This window comes from Protopterus annectens, chromosome 14.part0 (genome assembly GCF_019279795.1).
Source record: "Protopterus annectens isolate FY-2018-M chromosome 14.part0, PAN1.0, whole genome shotgun sequence".
Taxonomy (NCBI): Eukaryota; Metazoa; Chordata; order Ceratodontiformes; family Protopteridae; genus Protopterus; species Protopterus annectens.
In genome coordinates, this window is record NC_056748.1 from 371,470,675 (window position 1) to 371,486,449 (window position 15,775).

Below are 15,775 nucleotides of genomic sequence, written 5' to 3' on the forward strand. Positions count from 1 at the left end.
TGATGTACTGCTCATGCTTATGGTTACACAGTACATCAGAACTATGGGTAAATCCAGCATTACCCACACCCAGACATGGGTTATTGCTATTATACAATGACATTATTTAAGAAAAAAAATACTTACTTTTCTTAAATAATGGCATTGTATAATGCCTCCTTGCTGCCCTTCCACAGCTGTCCAGTATTCTGCAGCAGTTCTGATGTACTGCTCATGCTTATGGTTACACAGTACATCAGAACTGTATGTGTAAGCAACGGAGAAAGGAAAATCTCCATTGCTTTTAAAAACGTGTCTCGCTATGTTAAAAGAGTTTAACATAGTGAGACAGCTTTAAAAAAAGCAACGGAGAAAGGAAGATCTCCATTGTTTTTTTAAGATATCTCGCTATGTTAAACTCATTTAACATAACGAAATAACAGCAACAGAGCTCTTCCGTTCTCTGTTGCTGTCCAAAAAAAAAAAAAAAAGACTTATACTAATGGAAAAAGTCTGGGCAACCGCACGTTTTGGAATATTAATGGGGGGGTTGTTGTATAATAGTAATTAACTTTACCACTTCTACAATTCTATTACTTTTTTATTGTAACCTTAAAAAAGTGAATACCAGCACAAGCAGGAAAATGAAGTACTATATTACGACAAACTGAACACAGCCACCACATCATAATTACAAAACTGAATATCAGTGCAAGCAGAAAAAAAGAACTGAACATCAGTGCGAGCAGAAAAAAGAAATGAATATCAGGTTAAGTGGAAAAAAAAGAACTGCACATCAGTGCAAACAATGAAAAAAGAATTGAATCTCAGTTCAAGTGAGGAAAAAAAAGAACTGCACATTAGTGTAAGCAGGAAAAGTGCACATCAGTGCAAGCGGGGGTGGGTGGAAGATCTGTGCAACAGTGCAAGCGGAAAAAAAGAACTGCATGTCAGTGCAAGTGGAGAAGAAAAAAAGAACTGCACATCAGTACAAGCAGAAAAAAAAAGAACTGAACATCATTGCAAGTGGAAATTTATCATTGCAGTTTGTGTCACAACTGCAGAGAAAAACAAATGTTACTCTTAAACAATCCCCCTCCACCAACTGACTATGCACATCAATTCTAGCACAACCCCCAGAAATGCATGCTAAATGCAGGTAGAAAACTTGAACATCATCACAAAAGCATAGAAAAATTTGTAAAACAATCTTCACTCTCCACCACTTATACATAGCAACTATAACAGCAACTGTAACATTCACCCAAGAAATGTATACCAAGTCAGAATTAAACTTCACTGTCATCAAAATGAAATGTTTCCCCGATGACCCCTTCAGTAGTCCACGTATGCACAAGCATTTCACTGACATCAAAATGTAACATTTCTCCCAACAACCCCTTCAGTAGTCCCTTCACGTATGCACAAGCAATTCACTGACATTAAAATAAAACATTTCCACGTTGACCCCTTAAGTAATCTGTCCATGTATGCACAAACACTTCACTGACATCAAAATGAAACATTTCCTGCAATGACCCCTTCAGTATTCTGTCCATGTATGCACAAACTCTTCACTGACATCAGAATGTAACATTTCCCCCAGTGAGCCCTTCAGTAGTCTGCCCATATTTGCGCAAGCACTTTATAGACATCAAAATGCATTTACATTACAAAGACATGCATCTGGAGCATTTCTCCCTGGGCCTCCACTGAAAATTGGCTTTGTTCCAAGTCAGACTTTCTTGGTAAACAAATGTTAAATAAAATAAAAAAATAAATAAAATGATGTTTCCCCAAATACCCCTTCGGTAGTTTTTCTAAATGTACTGTACACACCAGTATTACACCCATACAAATACACATCCTTAGTTGCTCTCCTTTCTCACCTCATTCACACAAGCACTCATCACTCCTGCACACATTACCCACATACACACACCACACACACATATAGAGAAAACGTACCTTAAGACATAACTGCTGCAGACTCTGCCAAACCAGGAAAACCACTAAGAAATGAGCAGGAATTGCACTATATACCAGCACAGCTTATGTTCAGATGTAAAATGCAACACGCTGGTGCTAAGCTCACTTTTTTAAACTGACAGAACCAGTTAACTTAAAAAAAAAAAACCTGCATTTTTTTCCCCATACAGATGGTTTAGTGGGCCTCAGAAAAGACTTTTGTGGGCCTGATTGTGGCCTGCAGACCATCCATTTGACAAACATGGTTTTGACCCATAGTATTTTAATAGTAGGACATCAGTAGAGTGAACTTTCGAAAAAATATAAAGTTGAGGAGAGTATGGTACAGTGTATATGGCCAAGTAAACATGAGTACGGGATAAGATAAAAGATTACTGGCCAAGTAGGCATTTTAGAACAGGATGGTATAGAGTGGACATGGATAGTTTAGGGCGACTAGCCAGATCTAGTGCATGAACAAAATCATTAGATCTTTAGGCATTGTTTAAATAAATAATAGTTTGAAGGATTTCTGGTTGCTAGTTTGTCTGAGTGAGAGGGGAACGGAATTCCAGACTTTAGAGATGTGCGAGAAATACAGTGAATCACATGCAGTATTGTTTGATTTAATTGGGTGCATTAAGAATTTGTCAGTAGAGCAAAGAGTTCTAGATGGGAAGTAAGGTTGGACAGTATTTTTTTAGAGTTTAACATTTTTTTTCAGGTTGGAAAATTAGACTGAGAACAATTTTTGAGTGAATATTAAATAGTGAAGCAATTATAACCAATTTATCTGTTTTACTACCATGCAGTGAAGGAACTTCACATCAGTTAAAGTTCTGAAAACCAGAAGCTTAAGCTGAACCTAAAAGAACAGATGCAGAAGAAGGTGGCCAAATGGGCAACTAGATGGCTCACATTGGTTGTGTGACCTTGAAGTGGGTTATATTGAGTAAAGAGCACAGAGGGTTGCAGGGTCAAGTGTGTTATGCAGGGCTGGAATGTTATTGTTTTTGACTACCCAAAGTCTCTGCATCAGGATGACATTGTAGCATGCTTCAGTTTAGTGCACTATAACCATGGTAAATGCCCCTTAGGAGCTTATATACAGAGGAAGGAAGGAAGGGTTTAGAGAACTGTAACTTAGGCTATTTAATATAAGGCTAATAAATGGTAGATAGGAGAGTTTAAGGATGCAGAGAAACAGGCATAAGGAAATTCTAGTGAGCCAAAAGGGTACGTAGGATGATGGTTAAGTAGGATGAAGAATGTATCCTGCAGACAGGTAAATGGCAGATTAGGAAGGCAATCTGGTCCTTGGTTGTTATCCAGACCTGTGTGCCTATTCTTTAAACTACAAGCAAGTAACTTATGAAGTATGTATTTAAAGGGAGATAATCTGTAATGCAGAATTGTACATCCAAACAGAAAAGGGATTATCCTCAGTGCAATGGCCAAACTTGCTTTAGTCTGTATGAATGCCACTGTGGTTCTCCCCTTAAAAGAGGTTGTTAGCCTAATGGTACTACACCAGTCTACAAAATGCAAGTAAGTAAGTAAGCAAATAAATTCTCATGGATAACCTGGTGAAGGGAACCATGTAAATGGTTGCTGCAATTATATCCAACACTCTTAGACAAAAGAATGCTGTGGTTGCCTAAGACTGGACAGCTTGAGAGACCAGGTTTTGTAAAGAAAGGATCCTGCTTGAGGGAAGACAAACTCTGAGGAATGTTGAATCCAATGCCCATCCTATAACTATCAGCACATGAGAGGGCATCAGCTAGGATTATGCTCAGTGTTCACTATAATTCCCAAAGACTAGAAGACATTGTCAAGAAACTCCAAAGAAGAAATAATTTTGTTCCATGTTGGAGTAGTAGGGTACCACTTTTGTCTCATTAAGGTAACATCTTTGTTTCTTGCAGCCTCTGACTTGCTATGAGCATGGGCATACATTTTGTGAACATCACGGAGGCTGATGTGAGACTGAATAGTAGAGTTAAGAACTGGTAATGGCTCCTACACAGAAGAATAGAAACTCCACGGACTCCTTGGGTTCTTGATGTGGAGATAGGAATTTTGGAGGCATAGTTTTCACTCTTCCATTACAACAAAGTACACTACCTCTCATAATGTGGAAAAATGGGCAAAGTGAGGAACACTTACTAACAACTTTAACTAGGAAGCTCACAGCATGCTTAAAATGTATTACTTTAAACTTACAAAAACTAATACTCATGAATTAATATAATTCAGTATTATTTACCCTGTACAGTACTTAAAAATTCTTAACAATGACTGTATGACAGACCCTTTCAATGAAGAAGAGAGAGAAACATGGACTTCTTAAGACTCAAAATGAGGAATGTTCCACAAAATGAAGTACATTTGACAGGTATGATTGATGGTCAAAGAACACATCTAGTCTTCATCTGACAAACAGGGTAGAATGGACTGCACTGTCACCATCCAAAAGGCTTCTTTGGGAATAAATGAATTTAGTCTGATCATATGTAACATTAGTCTTTGGTCCTTTTTTTATTTAGGTACCAAAAAGAATCTGGAGTTACTACTCAAATTTCTGGTTTGTTGGGACCCTCTGGATGGCTCTTTTCTTTATGACATTTAACACTTTATTTTCCTTCTGCACTCTTTTGATATGATGTGATGCCTGGTAAGGGGAGACAGTGGGTTGGTGTGGGGTGTGAAAATACATTTTATACCCTCTGGGTATGACTGTCCTTATTCAATTGTCTTGCATGATTGCCAGTCATGCTTGGAGGTAAAGGGACAGATGATCACCATCCACCTCAAAATGGCAGTCAGTCACAGTCTCAGGGGTTCTGATATTTTCTGTGCAGGATGCAGTGACTATACAATTAGTCAGACAATGGTACCAAGTCCAACAATGCCCATGAAACTTTTAATGAAATAAAATACACTTCACAAAATAATGAATATATAAAAAATACACTCCACACAAAGTTAAGCGCTTTTGTCTACACAAACTAAGACTTCATCAGAACTAACAAATTCACTACTGCATTGTTTAAATACCCCTCCTGTACATCCAATTAACCAATCAGAACACTTATTATCTAATCGTGGTGCCCCCATATATCAACAATTATTGGACATATTTAAATAAACTTATTTAAATACACACACTATAGGATTTTTAAAAAAACTCCATGTAAAATAGCCCCTAAAAATTCATAAATACATTGAATACATATAAATACAAATACAAAAATACACAAATATACACTTCAAATATCTATTATTTCTTAAAACAATTAAACTTATAGTTGTTTTAGCTTTAAAACAGGATTTATAGAGCAGCATTCATTCAGACCAGAAAAACTCATAGCATTTAATATTATTTGCCATCTCAATTCCCAATAATTTAAATTCTCTTAAATGGTAACGCCCCTCTTGTCTTTAACCACTTGATGCATCACCACAAATTTAATTTTTTAATATCCATTTTATGTTCATATATCCTATCTTTCAGCCTTCTACTGGTTTTACCCACATAGAAGGCTACGTGTGTACGCCACAGGGGTGGTGTACATAGCCTTGTGTCAACACTGTTCAGCTTTCTACATGGGTAAAACCAGAAGAAGGCTGAAATATAGGGTATTTAAACAATATAATAGTGAATTTGTTAGTTCTGATAAAGTCTTAGTTTGTGAAGATGAAAGCGCTTAACTTTGTGTGGAGTGTATATTTTATATATTTGTTATTTTGTGCAGTGCATTTTATTTCATTAAAAGTTTCACGGACATTGTTGGACTTGGTACTGGTGTCTGACTAATTGTATAGTCACTGCATCATGCACAGAATTTTTCTTCATTTTGGTTTTTGAGTCTCTGGTCCGGTTTTGTGGTTCCTGGTTCTGATATTTTCCTCCTGAAGGAGGACTGCAGTACCCTCTGTTGTTGGTAGTTGTTTATGCCTTTTGGTTGATGAACATTTTGCAAGTTACTTCAGCCATGTTGGTTTCTTCTTGTTCTGATGTTGTTGACCATAACAAATCCTGAGCCGATGTGGGCTCTATTGTGTCCTAGAAAATATGAATTGTGAAGTCTGACATTTTACATCAACAACAGGAAATCTTTCCCACATGTTCTGTGTTCTCCAGGTGGACCTTGCATGAGATGGAAAGAACAGACCCTAGAAGAAGGCATTTGCAAAGGCTATATTGGGGTTCTGGCACAGCCAGGAGTGGTATCACAGACCAATTTTGCACCTGCTGCCTAAGCTGTATCATCATCTGACTTTTAGGCTGGCTTCATGGTGAGGCTGGCTATTGAAGATAGAGTTTCATCCAGCAGCTAGATTCATCTGCCAGTTCTTGATGTAACCATAATATATGAGATTGATGGTTTACTGCGTTAAGGGAAAAAATAAGATGCATAAACAAACCCATGTGGTGAAATCATAATATCAACAAACTTTATAATAAAAGGGAAATAATTTTGACCAAAAGAAAGAAGAGCAATTCCTAGAATGTTAAAGCCCTTGTCAATGAAATAAACAAACAACTCGTGAGCTTAATAAATCTGTCAATGCCAAATTTGAGGCTAAAAATAGCTATCCAAGCCAAAGACAATCACAACACATTTTTAGTTACATAATTGAATATTTTATGTAATGTTGCTTAGGTTATATGCTCTATAGCAATATATGTGAAATATAATGTTTGTTATGGTAATATAGTTTGATTACTTTTATGTGAATGTAAATTTGCCTACATCACCAGTGATAATTCAATATAAAGGTGTTTGAAAAAAAAGCACCAAGCAATGCCACAAGCTTACCATTCTCTACACCGTGTGCCTCTCAAGATATACCCCGAAATTGGCTTTCCTCTGGCTATCACACAAGAGCAAGTCCTAAAAGTGATATCAAATGCTAAAATACTGCATTGATAGGTCCTGACAATATGTCTGGATGCATCCTAAATAGAATGAAGCATGATTTAGCCACACTCCTAACAACACTGTTCAATCTCAGCTTCCATACAGGTTTTGTGGAGAACAGCTACAGTCATTCCCTACATAAGACCTTCCATAGACTCAGGTAATTACAGACCCATAAATCTGACCAGCTTCAAATGCAAGGCCATAAAAAGACTTATCATGGAATTAATCAACCAGGACATAGGGAAACTCCAAACAATGAACCCATTTCAGTTTGGATTCATCAAGGACAGTCATGCTTACTCACTCAGACAGATTTTTTTCGAAAAGGCCACCAAAAACAATGAATGAAGGCAAAACAGTGCACACTGCATACCTTGATCTGGCAAAGCTTTTGACACAATTCTCCACTCATGCATAGTAGAAAAGCTAAATAAACTGGGAATAAACCCCTGTATTACCTGCTGAATTGCCAACTACCTCACAGATAGGACTCAGATAATGAAAACTGGGAAGGTTCCTCCACAAAGAGACCAATCACCAGTGGAGTCCCTCAGGATTCTGTGCTGGGACCTTTCCTGTTTTACTTCTATTTTTATGAAGTAAAAGCCAATACCAGCTCTGGCAGAACTAAGTTTGCAGATGACTTCCAGCTTGGAGCAGACATTGAATCCCCAAATGATTTAGCCATCCTGCAGGAATGTTTGTCTCAAATAAATAACTGGTGCCAAAACCATGGACTGAAACTAAACGCCAAAAAAATGCATAAATGTTTCCTTTGGGAAGTCATCTACCCTGGGATCTACTACATTGACAATATGCCTGTAAAAGTTGACTCAGTTGTTTGGGATTTGGGAACTTACGTGGACAGAGACCTAACTTTTGACCAACACGTGTCTAGTTTTGTAGGAAAGTCCTTTATATTGCACAGCTTAGAAACAAAGAGATTATGTCTAGATCTAGGGATGTTATTGTCTTCTTTTACTCAGCCCTCATTAGGCCACTCATTGAGTATAATGCCCTCTTTGACATGTATCTATCCAGACACATGCAACAACTGGAATGCCCACAGAAATACCTTTCAAAAAGGAAACAAGGCCTAAACAACTTGTCCTACATGGACTGACTCAAAGGCCTGTCACTATACACAGTATTCTACAGACTACTTAGAGGTGATCTGTGTCTGGAATGCAAGGCATCCGCTGACCCATTACTAATGTATTTACTGAACATCAGCAAGTCAAATGACATCAGAAATACTCAGTGTAGGGATTTAAACCTCTTCTGGAACATCAATAGAATGGTTTGGAGGGACAGGAATATCTCACAGATCTATGGATGGGAAACAGAAAATTTATCCTAGGACTACCCTCTGCACTACTAATGGACAGAGGCAGCTCCTAAATGCTTTATCCCATGCATGGGTCCCTGAAAATGATCTATGGCATGATCTCAGTTTTTCTCAGTATGGGGTAATATATAATTATTGACATCTGATGGGTAAGACCAGTCTATAACCAAATGGGATAGGTTATTTCAAGCATGAACAGAGAAAACGGCTAGGCTTAAAATGGCCCACAATGACAGCTAGTCAAGTATGTACCTATGAACCTATAAACATGCTTCCCAAATCTGTTCAGGGCTCTTAATTTCTTAGCAAGATGGTGGATAGTGGTGTTTTGCACAACTGCAGTCTTTTTAAGGGTAATTTTAGTCACAATGAAATTGAGTTTGGGAGGTTTGTCTCAGTAGGTCCAGTCAATAAAAAGTCAGAAAAGTTTGTCCATTCTCCTCGGTACAAATACCACAACATCAGGGTTTTCAATGCAGACTTAAGAGTTAAACATCTTATCTGTGAGTAATCTACCAGAGGAAGACAAGGAGATCCAGAAAGCCTCCTGCAGGATCTTTTGCAGAGATTTTGTGGGCTCTTTGTGGCATCCCATTCTCTACTTCATCATTTCAAGCACCTCATGGAACTTAGTGTCATCCAGGCAGGATGGGGAATCTATGTCCAAAGTATTTGGGGTGGAAAAATCTGGGTCAACTTCTGAGTGCTTCCTCTTGCATGTATGACTCTTAACTAGTCTTTGGTGATAACAGGTCCAAAGCCAGATCTAGTCCACCTATCTTGGACTGATCCTGCAAAAACTTCCAGGACCCTCTGACTTGCTGACTGAAAAGGTGTGCAGGCAGAGGTTCAGTAAAGGAAGTGTCTGCTGTTTTGGTCAATATCATGGTTGGGCATAGGCATCAAGGATGGCAAATGCAGAAAAATTGTCACTGAATATACTGACAGTGACACTGAAACAGCATTTGAGGGTAAGGGCATTGAGCCCTGCTGCTAGGCATCAAAACCAGCTGAGGCCAGCAGTGACACAGAAGGAGTCCAGCCTCAGATCACAGTCCTCTGACAGTGGGACTGACAAACCTGTTAAGTCTGGGCCTGATGCTGAAGGTTTTGGTCTCAAAAATTTGATAGCCGACCCCTTATAGTTTGGAATCAGCACCAACAAAATCAGTGACATGTCTGAAGCCAGAAGAACCAGTGATGCCATCAAATCTGTTGGCATCAAAAGAGTCATCCTTAAAGCTTGCAGTCCAAAGAAAAAGACCACAGCCACCATCAGCGGTTGATGTCTACATTGGAGTTTGGTGGTTGAACTCCAGCCTCCTCAGAACTGATACTTGGATGGGTCTGCTAAAGAAAACAAGAAAGACTTTGCAAAACAGTAGATATTAAAGAGGTGCTTCTCTCTGTCCTAACACCAGACAGGGAAAGGCTGTAGATATCCTTTGCTGGCTGCCAAAAAAGTTTCAATTAATGTTAGCTTTTCATTGACAACTTTAGGTGAAAGAATAGATAACATTTAAAGGACCTTGCTAATGATGGCCGCAAGCCCTTACTTTACCTTACACACTTCAGAATGAGAAAAAGAAGTCAGGCTTTTACTTCTAAATAGCTTAACAGGGGATTTTTCAATCAAAATCTGGGTCTATATTATTTGAACAAACTTTTCTAACTTCGAATACCATATGGGTGACACCATATGGTCGAAGTTAGAAAACTTCAAATACTGAAATAAAAAACAAAAAAAACAAAACAAAAAGGTCACCTAACATGTTAAAGCAAGGGGGGAAAGCCCCCCTGCACTCTCCACAGCCCCCCGCTCTTTAAATATACCAACTCAGAGATTGCACTACAGTGCAGTAAAGGGAAGTCTTCCCTTTACCGCATTATAGTGTGGTCTCGGAGTTGTTATATTTAAAGAGCAGGGGGTGTGGTGGGTGCATGGGGGGGGCTTGTTCCCCTGCCTACGACCCTTAGTTTAGGGTTTCGTCTTTTCTCTTTCTTTTTTTCAGTATTCAAAGTTTTCTAAATTCAGCCATATGGTGTCACCCATATGGTATTCGAAGTTAGAAAACTTTGTTCAAATAATATAGACCCCAAAATCTTAGTAGGGGGTTTAGACACACCAGAAGACAAATAAATAAAAATCAGTTTTCCTCCATTGTATTTTTTAGGTTGAGGACCAGAAGACCATTTCTTATCCTTGGCAGTCTTTTGTTTTTCTTTTTTTATTTGTGAGATTCATCCCAAATGACATCTGGTTTGGCCATAAAGGATGATGACCCCAAAGCAATGCTTGAGCCCCTATTTCAACTTATTTTTTCTATCTCTAACAGTAGTAGGAGTAAATTAATTGATAATACAAAAAGCAGGAACATTTTCTTCACCTAAACAAAAAACTCACAAAGACTGTCCACAGAGGTTCTATCACTACAGTTGCACTTTGTAAATGCTTTAATCTCCATTTCAGACTATACGCATTAAACAATTTCATCTTCAAAAATACTAACAACCAACTGTAGCAATATTCAAGCAACAAAAACAATAAACTGCAGAGGATAACAGCTGTACAATAAGAAAGGTGCAGGGATAAAAGTACTTCATGCCTATGGAGAAGCAGTTCACTTACGTAAACCCACCAAATAAATAGCTAGAAATGAAATGGCCTGACCTGTAATGAGTTTTTTTCAAAATTTCTCAAAACAATTAGAAATAATGAAATGTAGCCTGGGGTCACTAATCCTGTGCTTTCTAATGAAGTCTCTGGCTATGAGATGAAAGCGCTTAATCCTTGAACTGTAATATATTTTGTGAGCAAATAAATTTATGAAGCGAATTGCTGTGGATTGAATTTGCAATTTCATGGTTAACAATTTGGACAGCCTCTATTGGAATACTGCCTATATTGGTTACAATCCTGTGCTTTTGCTTCATCTTCTTCTTCTTCTTTCGGCTTTTTCCCGGTTAGGGGTCGCCACAGCGGATCACCTTGTCCGCACATTGAATGGCAGTGGAGTTTTACGGTGTCGAGTTGCCAGCCCGGCGCCCAACCTTCCACAGAAGGCACACTCACACGCACACCTAGGGCCAATTTAGAGTGTCCAATCCACCTGCAGCATGTCTTTGGGATGTGGGAGGAAACCGGAGCACCCGGAGGAAACCCACGCGACCACAGGGAGGACATGCAGACTCCGCACAGAAGGCACCCGAGCTGAGAATTGAACCGGAGAACCTCTTGCTGTGAGGCGGCAATGCTAACCACTGCACCACCGTGGCCGCCCTCTGTGCTTTTGCTTCATCATGTAGCAAAAAAGATTTGGAGTGGAAGATCTTTTTTCACAAAGCATCATTTGTAAAGGGGAAGGAGCTACTGGTCTGACAAAATTTCAGATGCTACATTCTCTAATGCTTAAAGGTATTACTCCTACTGTTGTGGAAGACTGACATCCTCATACCAGATCAAAAGGCGATACATTTAGATACCCACTCGGACAGGGACTAATTAGTAAGTGATAAAACATTGTTTCTTCTTCATAAAGCACCCTGGAATTCAGAAGCATTTTTCATGTTGGGATTAGTGGTCTTGTATGATTAGTGGCTAAGAACAGGGAGGGGATGATTCAGAGATACAATGATACACAAGAGAGCATAAACATGTAAAATCTCACAGCCCGCATAGTATGCAAATGGTAGCATAATGAGCAAAATTAGTAAAATGAGTGCACCTGTCAGTAATCATGGTGTTACACCTGGTCACTCTTGGTGGTGCTGTGTCATCCATCCATACCTAATATATTATGCCCTTCACAACACTGAAATTGTAGACCACCACTTTGTGGACAGAGGCACCATGCAGGAGCTGGTCAACATGTGATACCCTCATGTGCAGGCTGGTTGCCAACATCAACAGTTGATATCTACATTAGAGATAACTGCACCCTCTCCTAAATATTTTGTTACATGGGTGACCTATACCTAGCAAGACATGTGGCTTCAAGAATACCAGCTACAGGGATCTATCAGTGGCTTGCTGTTCTCTGCCTGATTAATGCTGATCTTTGTCTGCATTTGATTTTGAATTGGAGTTATTCATTTAAGGTTTGGTTACTTCTGTTTTTTATCTTTACTCTTATATTGCATTTTGTTTTTAGTTTTTTTTTTTGTTGTTGTTGTTTTTGGAGTTTAAGAGGTCTTGGCTAGGGTCAGTTAGAAAATAATTATTTTCCAGGCAGTGAATAAAATCCAGCTAATTGGTGGGACAAGGTGAGAAATAGCATTCCTCATTTAATTAAAAGTATTTAGTGGCATTTTTATTTAGTTGTAGTACTGTGTGACTTGCTGTTCTCTGCCTGACTTTTGCTGATCTCTGTCTGCATTTGATTTTCCCCACTCACTCACCCTACTCCTGTTGTGCTTTTAAACTTTGTGGAATTTTAGTTGCCCACCCCTACTATGGGACTTTGGACAATTCTCCTAATCTCATCTCATCAGCTCATTCTACTGAGCACTGGGAGAGATCAGATGGGAAGGACCCCCTCCCTTAGTCTCTTTAACTTGACGTATCTTCTGTTTACTACCTTCCCACTTACTAAAAATGTACTTTATTAAGATACTTTTACTGTGTTTGTGCATATTCCTACTTTATTTACCTTTTTGCTGCACGTTCTTAAAATGTCAGTAGCATTTAATCTTCTGCATTTATTACTGCGTATTAGCAGGCTGGTTACATTGTAACTGTTATTCTAAGCCTCTTTGTTCTGATGTAAGCACTTGGGCTCCAAAGTAGTTACCTTACAAAAGGATGGTATGAGGTCTACACTCTTGTGGCAGCAGAGGTAGCTTACACCCCTCTGAGCTGGGAATTGCTAATTGAAGGCTTATTGTGTCTATTCTAAAAGTGTCTCTGCTTTGGTTTAAGCTCTTGAGCTCCAAATCAGTTATTTTACATTAGGAAGGTTTGAGGTCTACATTCTTGTGGCAGGATAGAATAGTCTATGCCCTTCTGGGCTTGGAATTACTGGTGTAAGTCTTGTTGTGCATTTATTTGACTGACTAAGGGATAGCTTATTTAACATTTGAATCTCTGAGCCTGAGGCAGTTGGCTATGTTTGGCTACCATGCTACTTGAGAAGAAGTGTGTTGCTGGGTTTTTGCTAAACTCTACAAAAGTTAAGACTTACATTAATATATCCACTGTTTTGGCACTTGTTTTTCCCATTGTTTTTGTCACAGCTGCATTGAGTATTCCTGTGTTGAATATCTGCACTTTTTCACCATTTTTACAATCTTTAGTTCGAAATGCTGCTCGGAGCACAGTGGTGCCTAGCAGTGACCTGTATAGACGCCAATGTCTAGTATTGTAATTTCCCCTTGTAATCTGTATAGATGCCGATCTCTCTCAGTGTTTGCTTCCCTTAAAATACCCTTACTATCTAGACAGATTTTTTTAAACTACCAGAACATTTAGTTTGTGCATGGCTGAGCATTGCTCAATAGGTTCCTTGTATTACTGACCTATTCAATATTTAAATTTCCCTCATTTCTACCTAGCACACCAGTAGCCATGAATATGCACTTCCCGACTCTCTCTCTGTGGCCATTCTGGTTGAGATGAATATTCTGAGGCATTGTAGAAATTACCCCATGTACACCAACCACCCGCTTATTCTTAATAAAACAGATAACAAACTGTATGTGAGAGATGTAAATACTTTTAACACTGGAGGCAAAACTCTCTCATACAACCAAACCTAATCCTAAAGCAGTTGTCAGTGACACTTACACCTTGTCTATTTCACAGGGTAAAGACGCTGCACATAAAAATGGTTATGCTGAGGCACTTTCAGGTAACCTTCCTAAAACACTAAGACTTTCTGCACAGCACAATCAAAAAAGGGTCCTCAGCCATCATGTAAACACTCCATTAAAACACCATCCACAGCTACACATAGTAACACTGTATCCAATGCCTCTACTGCTAAGCCCAGAAGGCAGACCAGTGCACAGTCAAATTTCCTGGTCATTGGTGATTCTGTATTGAGGCATACCAATGCCCCCCTGACCAGACTGAGTGAAGGAGAGAGTTACAGTTAGCTACCTTTCCTGGGTGAGGATCTGTCAAGTCACACAGGCACTCAGATCATTGAACCAGACGTAGCAGTATGACTGTGTCATAGTCCTTGTGGGTATTAATGACCTGCGACGTACCTCCCTTGCTATATGAAGTGAAACATAATTGAGCTCACTGATTGTGTGTCTCAGGCAGGTATGAGCCTAGCAATGAGCAGATAGTACCTTTTCCAAGAATGATGCCATGATACCAACAGAAAATGATTGATTTTAACAACTGACCTAACTTCCGGTGTCACTCCAAAGGGGGAACAATATCTGACAGCCTGAGAGGACATGGTTGACAGACCACATTGCTTTGCCAGGGATGGTCTGCACTTGCCCCTCTAGACTTTTGGATATTGGCAGGGATCTTTTTCACTCCCATAGTGCCTTTTTTAGGAAATTCCAAAATGATAAACCTACTGACTTAATTGAACTTATGAAGGAATATCTGAAGGTGACCATCTTCAGTGCTATAAGTCTTAAAAGAAACTCATTTCCCTGCAAGCCTTCCTCTTCCTTGAGAGAGTAGACATCTGTGTAGTAATGCAGATGTAGTTTAAAGTCACAGGGAGTATGGCAGCAGTGCAAGGTTATAATGTCTTTTGCACCTTTAGACCGGCTAAAGCAAAGGAGGAAACTGCTACTATTACAATGGTCTTTTCTTATATTGCATTCCATTCCCCCATCCTTTGCTGAAGTTCTTGCTCAGAGTCTACCTGTAGTGCCACATCATCTGCATACAGCAACTTTGTTGATATGTCCCCTCTGACCTGTTTGCTAATGTAGTCCATCAATAGATTGAACAGCAGCGGGCTCAGAGCTGAACCCTGATGCACACCCACTTCCAGTGGGAACCCCTCTGTAAGACCAAACACAGTTCGTACTTGAGTCATTGGGTCCTTGCAACATAGCTTCAAATAATTAATCACTACAGGACTGCCCTAATCAGCTTTCTTGGGACCTTGTCATATGCTTTCTCCTAGTCTAGGAATGCCCAGTTGGACTCTTTCCTCATCTCTAGCTTCTTCTCAACTATCTGTTTCACTGCAAACATTGGATCAGTGGTGTTGCATCCTGATCTCAATCCGAACTGCTCATCTCCCATCTTATTTTATCTTACTCTCTGTATTCTTTTATCATTCACCCTTTCCAGAACTTTCATGCAATATGACAGGAGTATGATTCCTCTATACTGCCCACAGTTGTGAATGTCCCCTTTGATCTTGAACACTGGGAATGGTGTTCTTATTCTCCAGTCATCTAAGATGCTCCTTTCTCTGGACACTGCTATGAGTACCCTCAGGAGTCACTTCTCCTTTTTCTCACCCAGCATCTTTATCATATCTGCTGTAAACTCATCTGAGCTTGCTGTTTTCCCTGACTTAATTTTCCTTAGTGCTGGGGTGGCTCCTCCTCTCCTCTCCTCTTATCATTG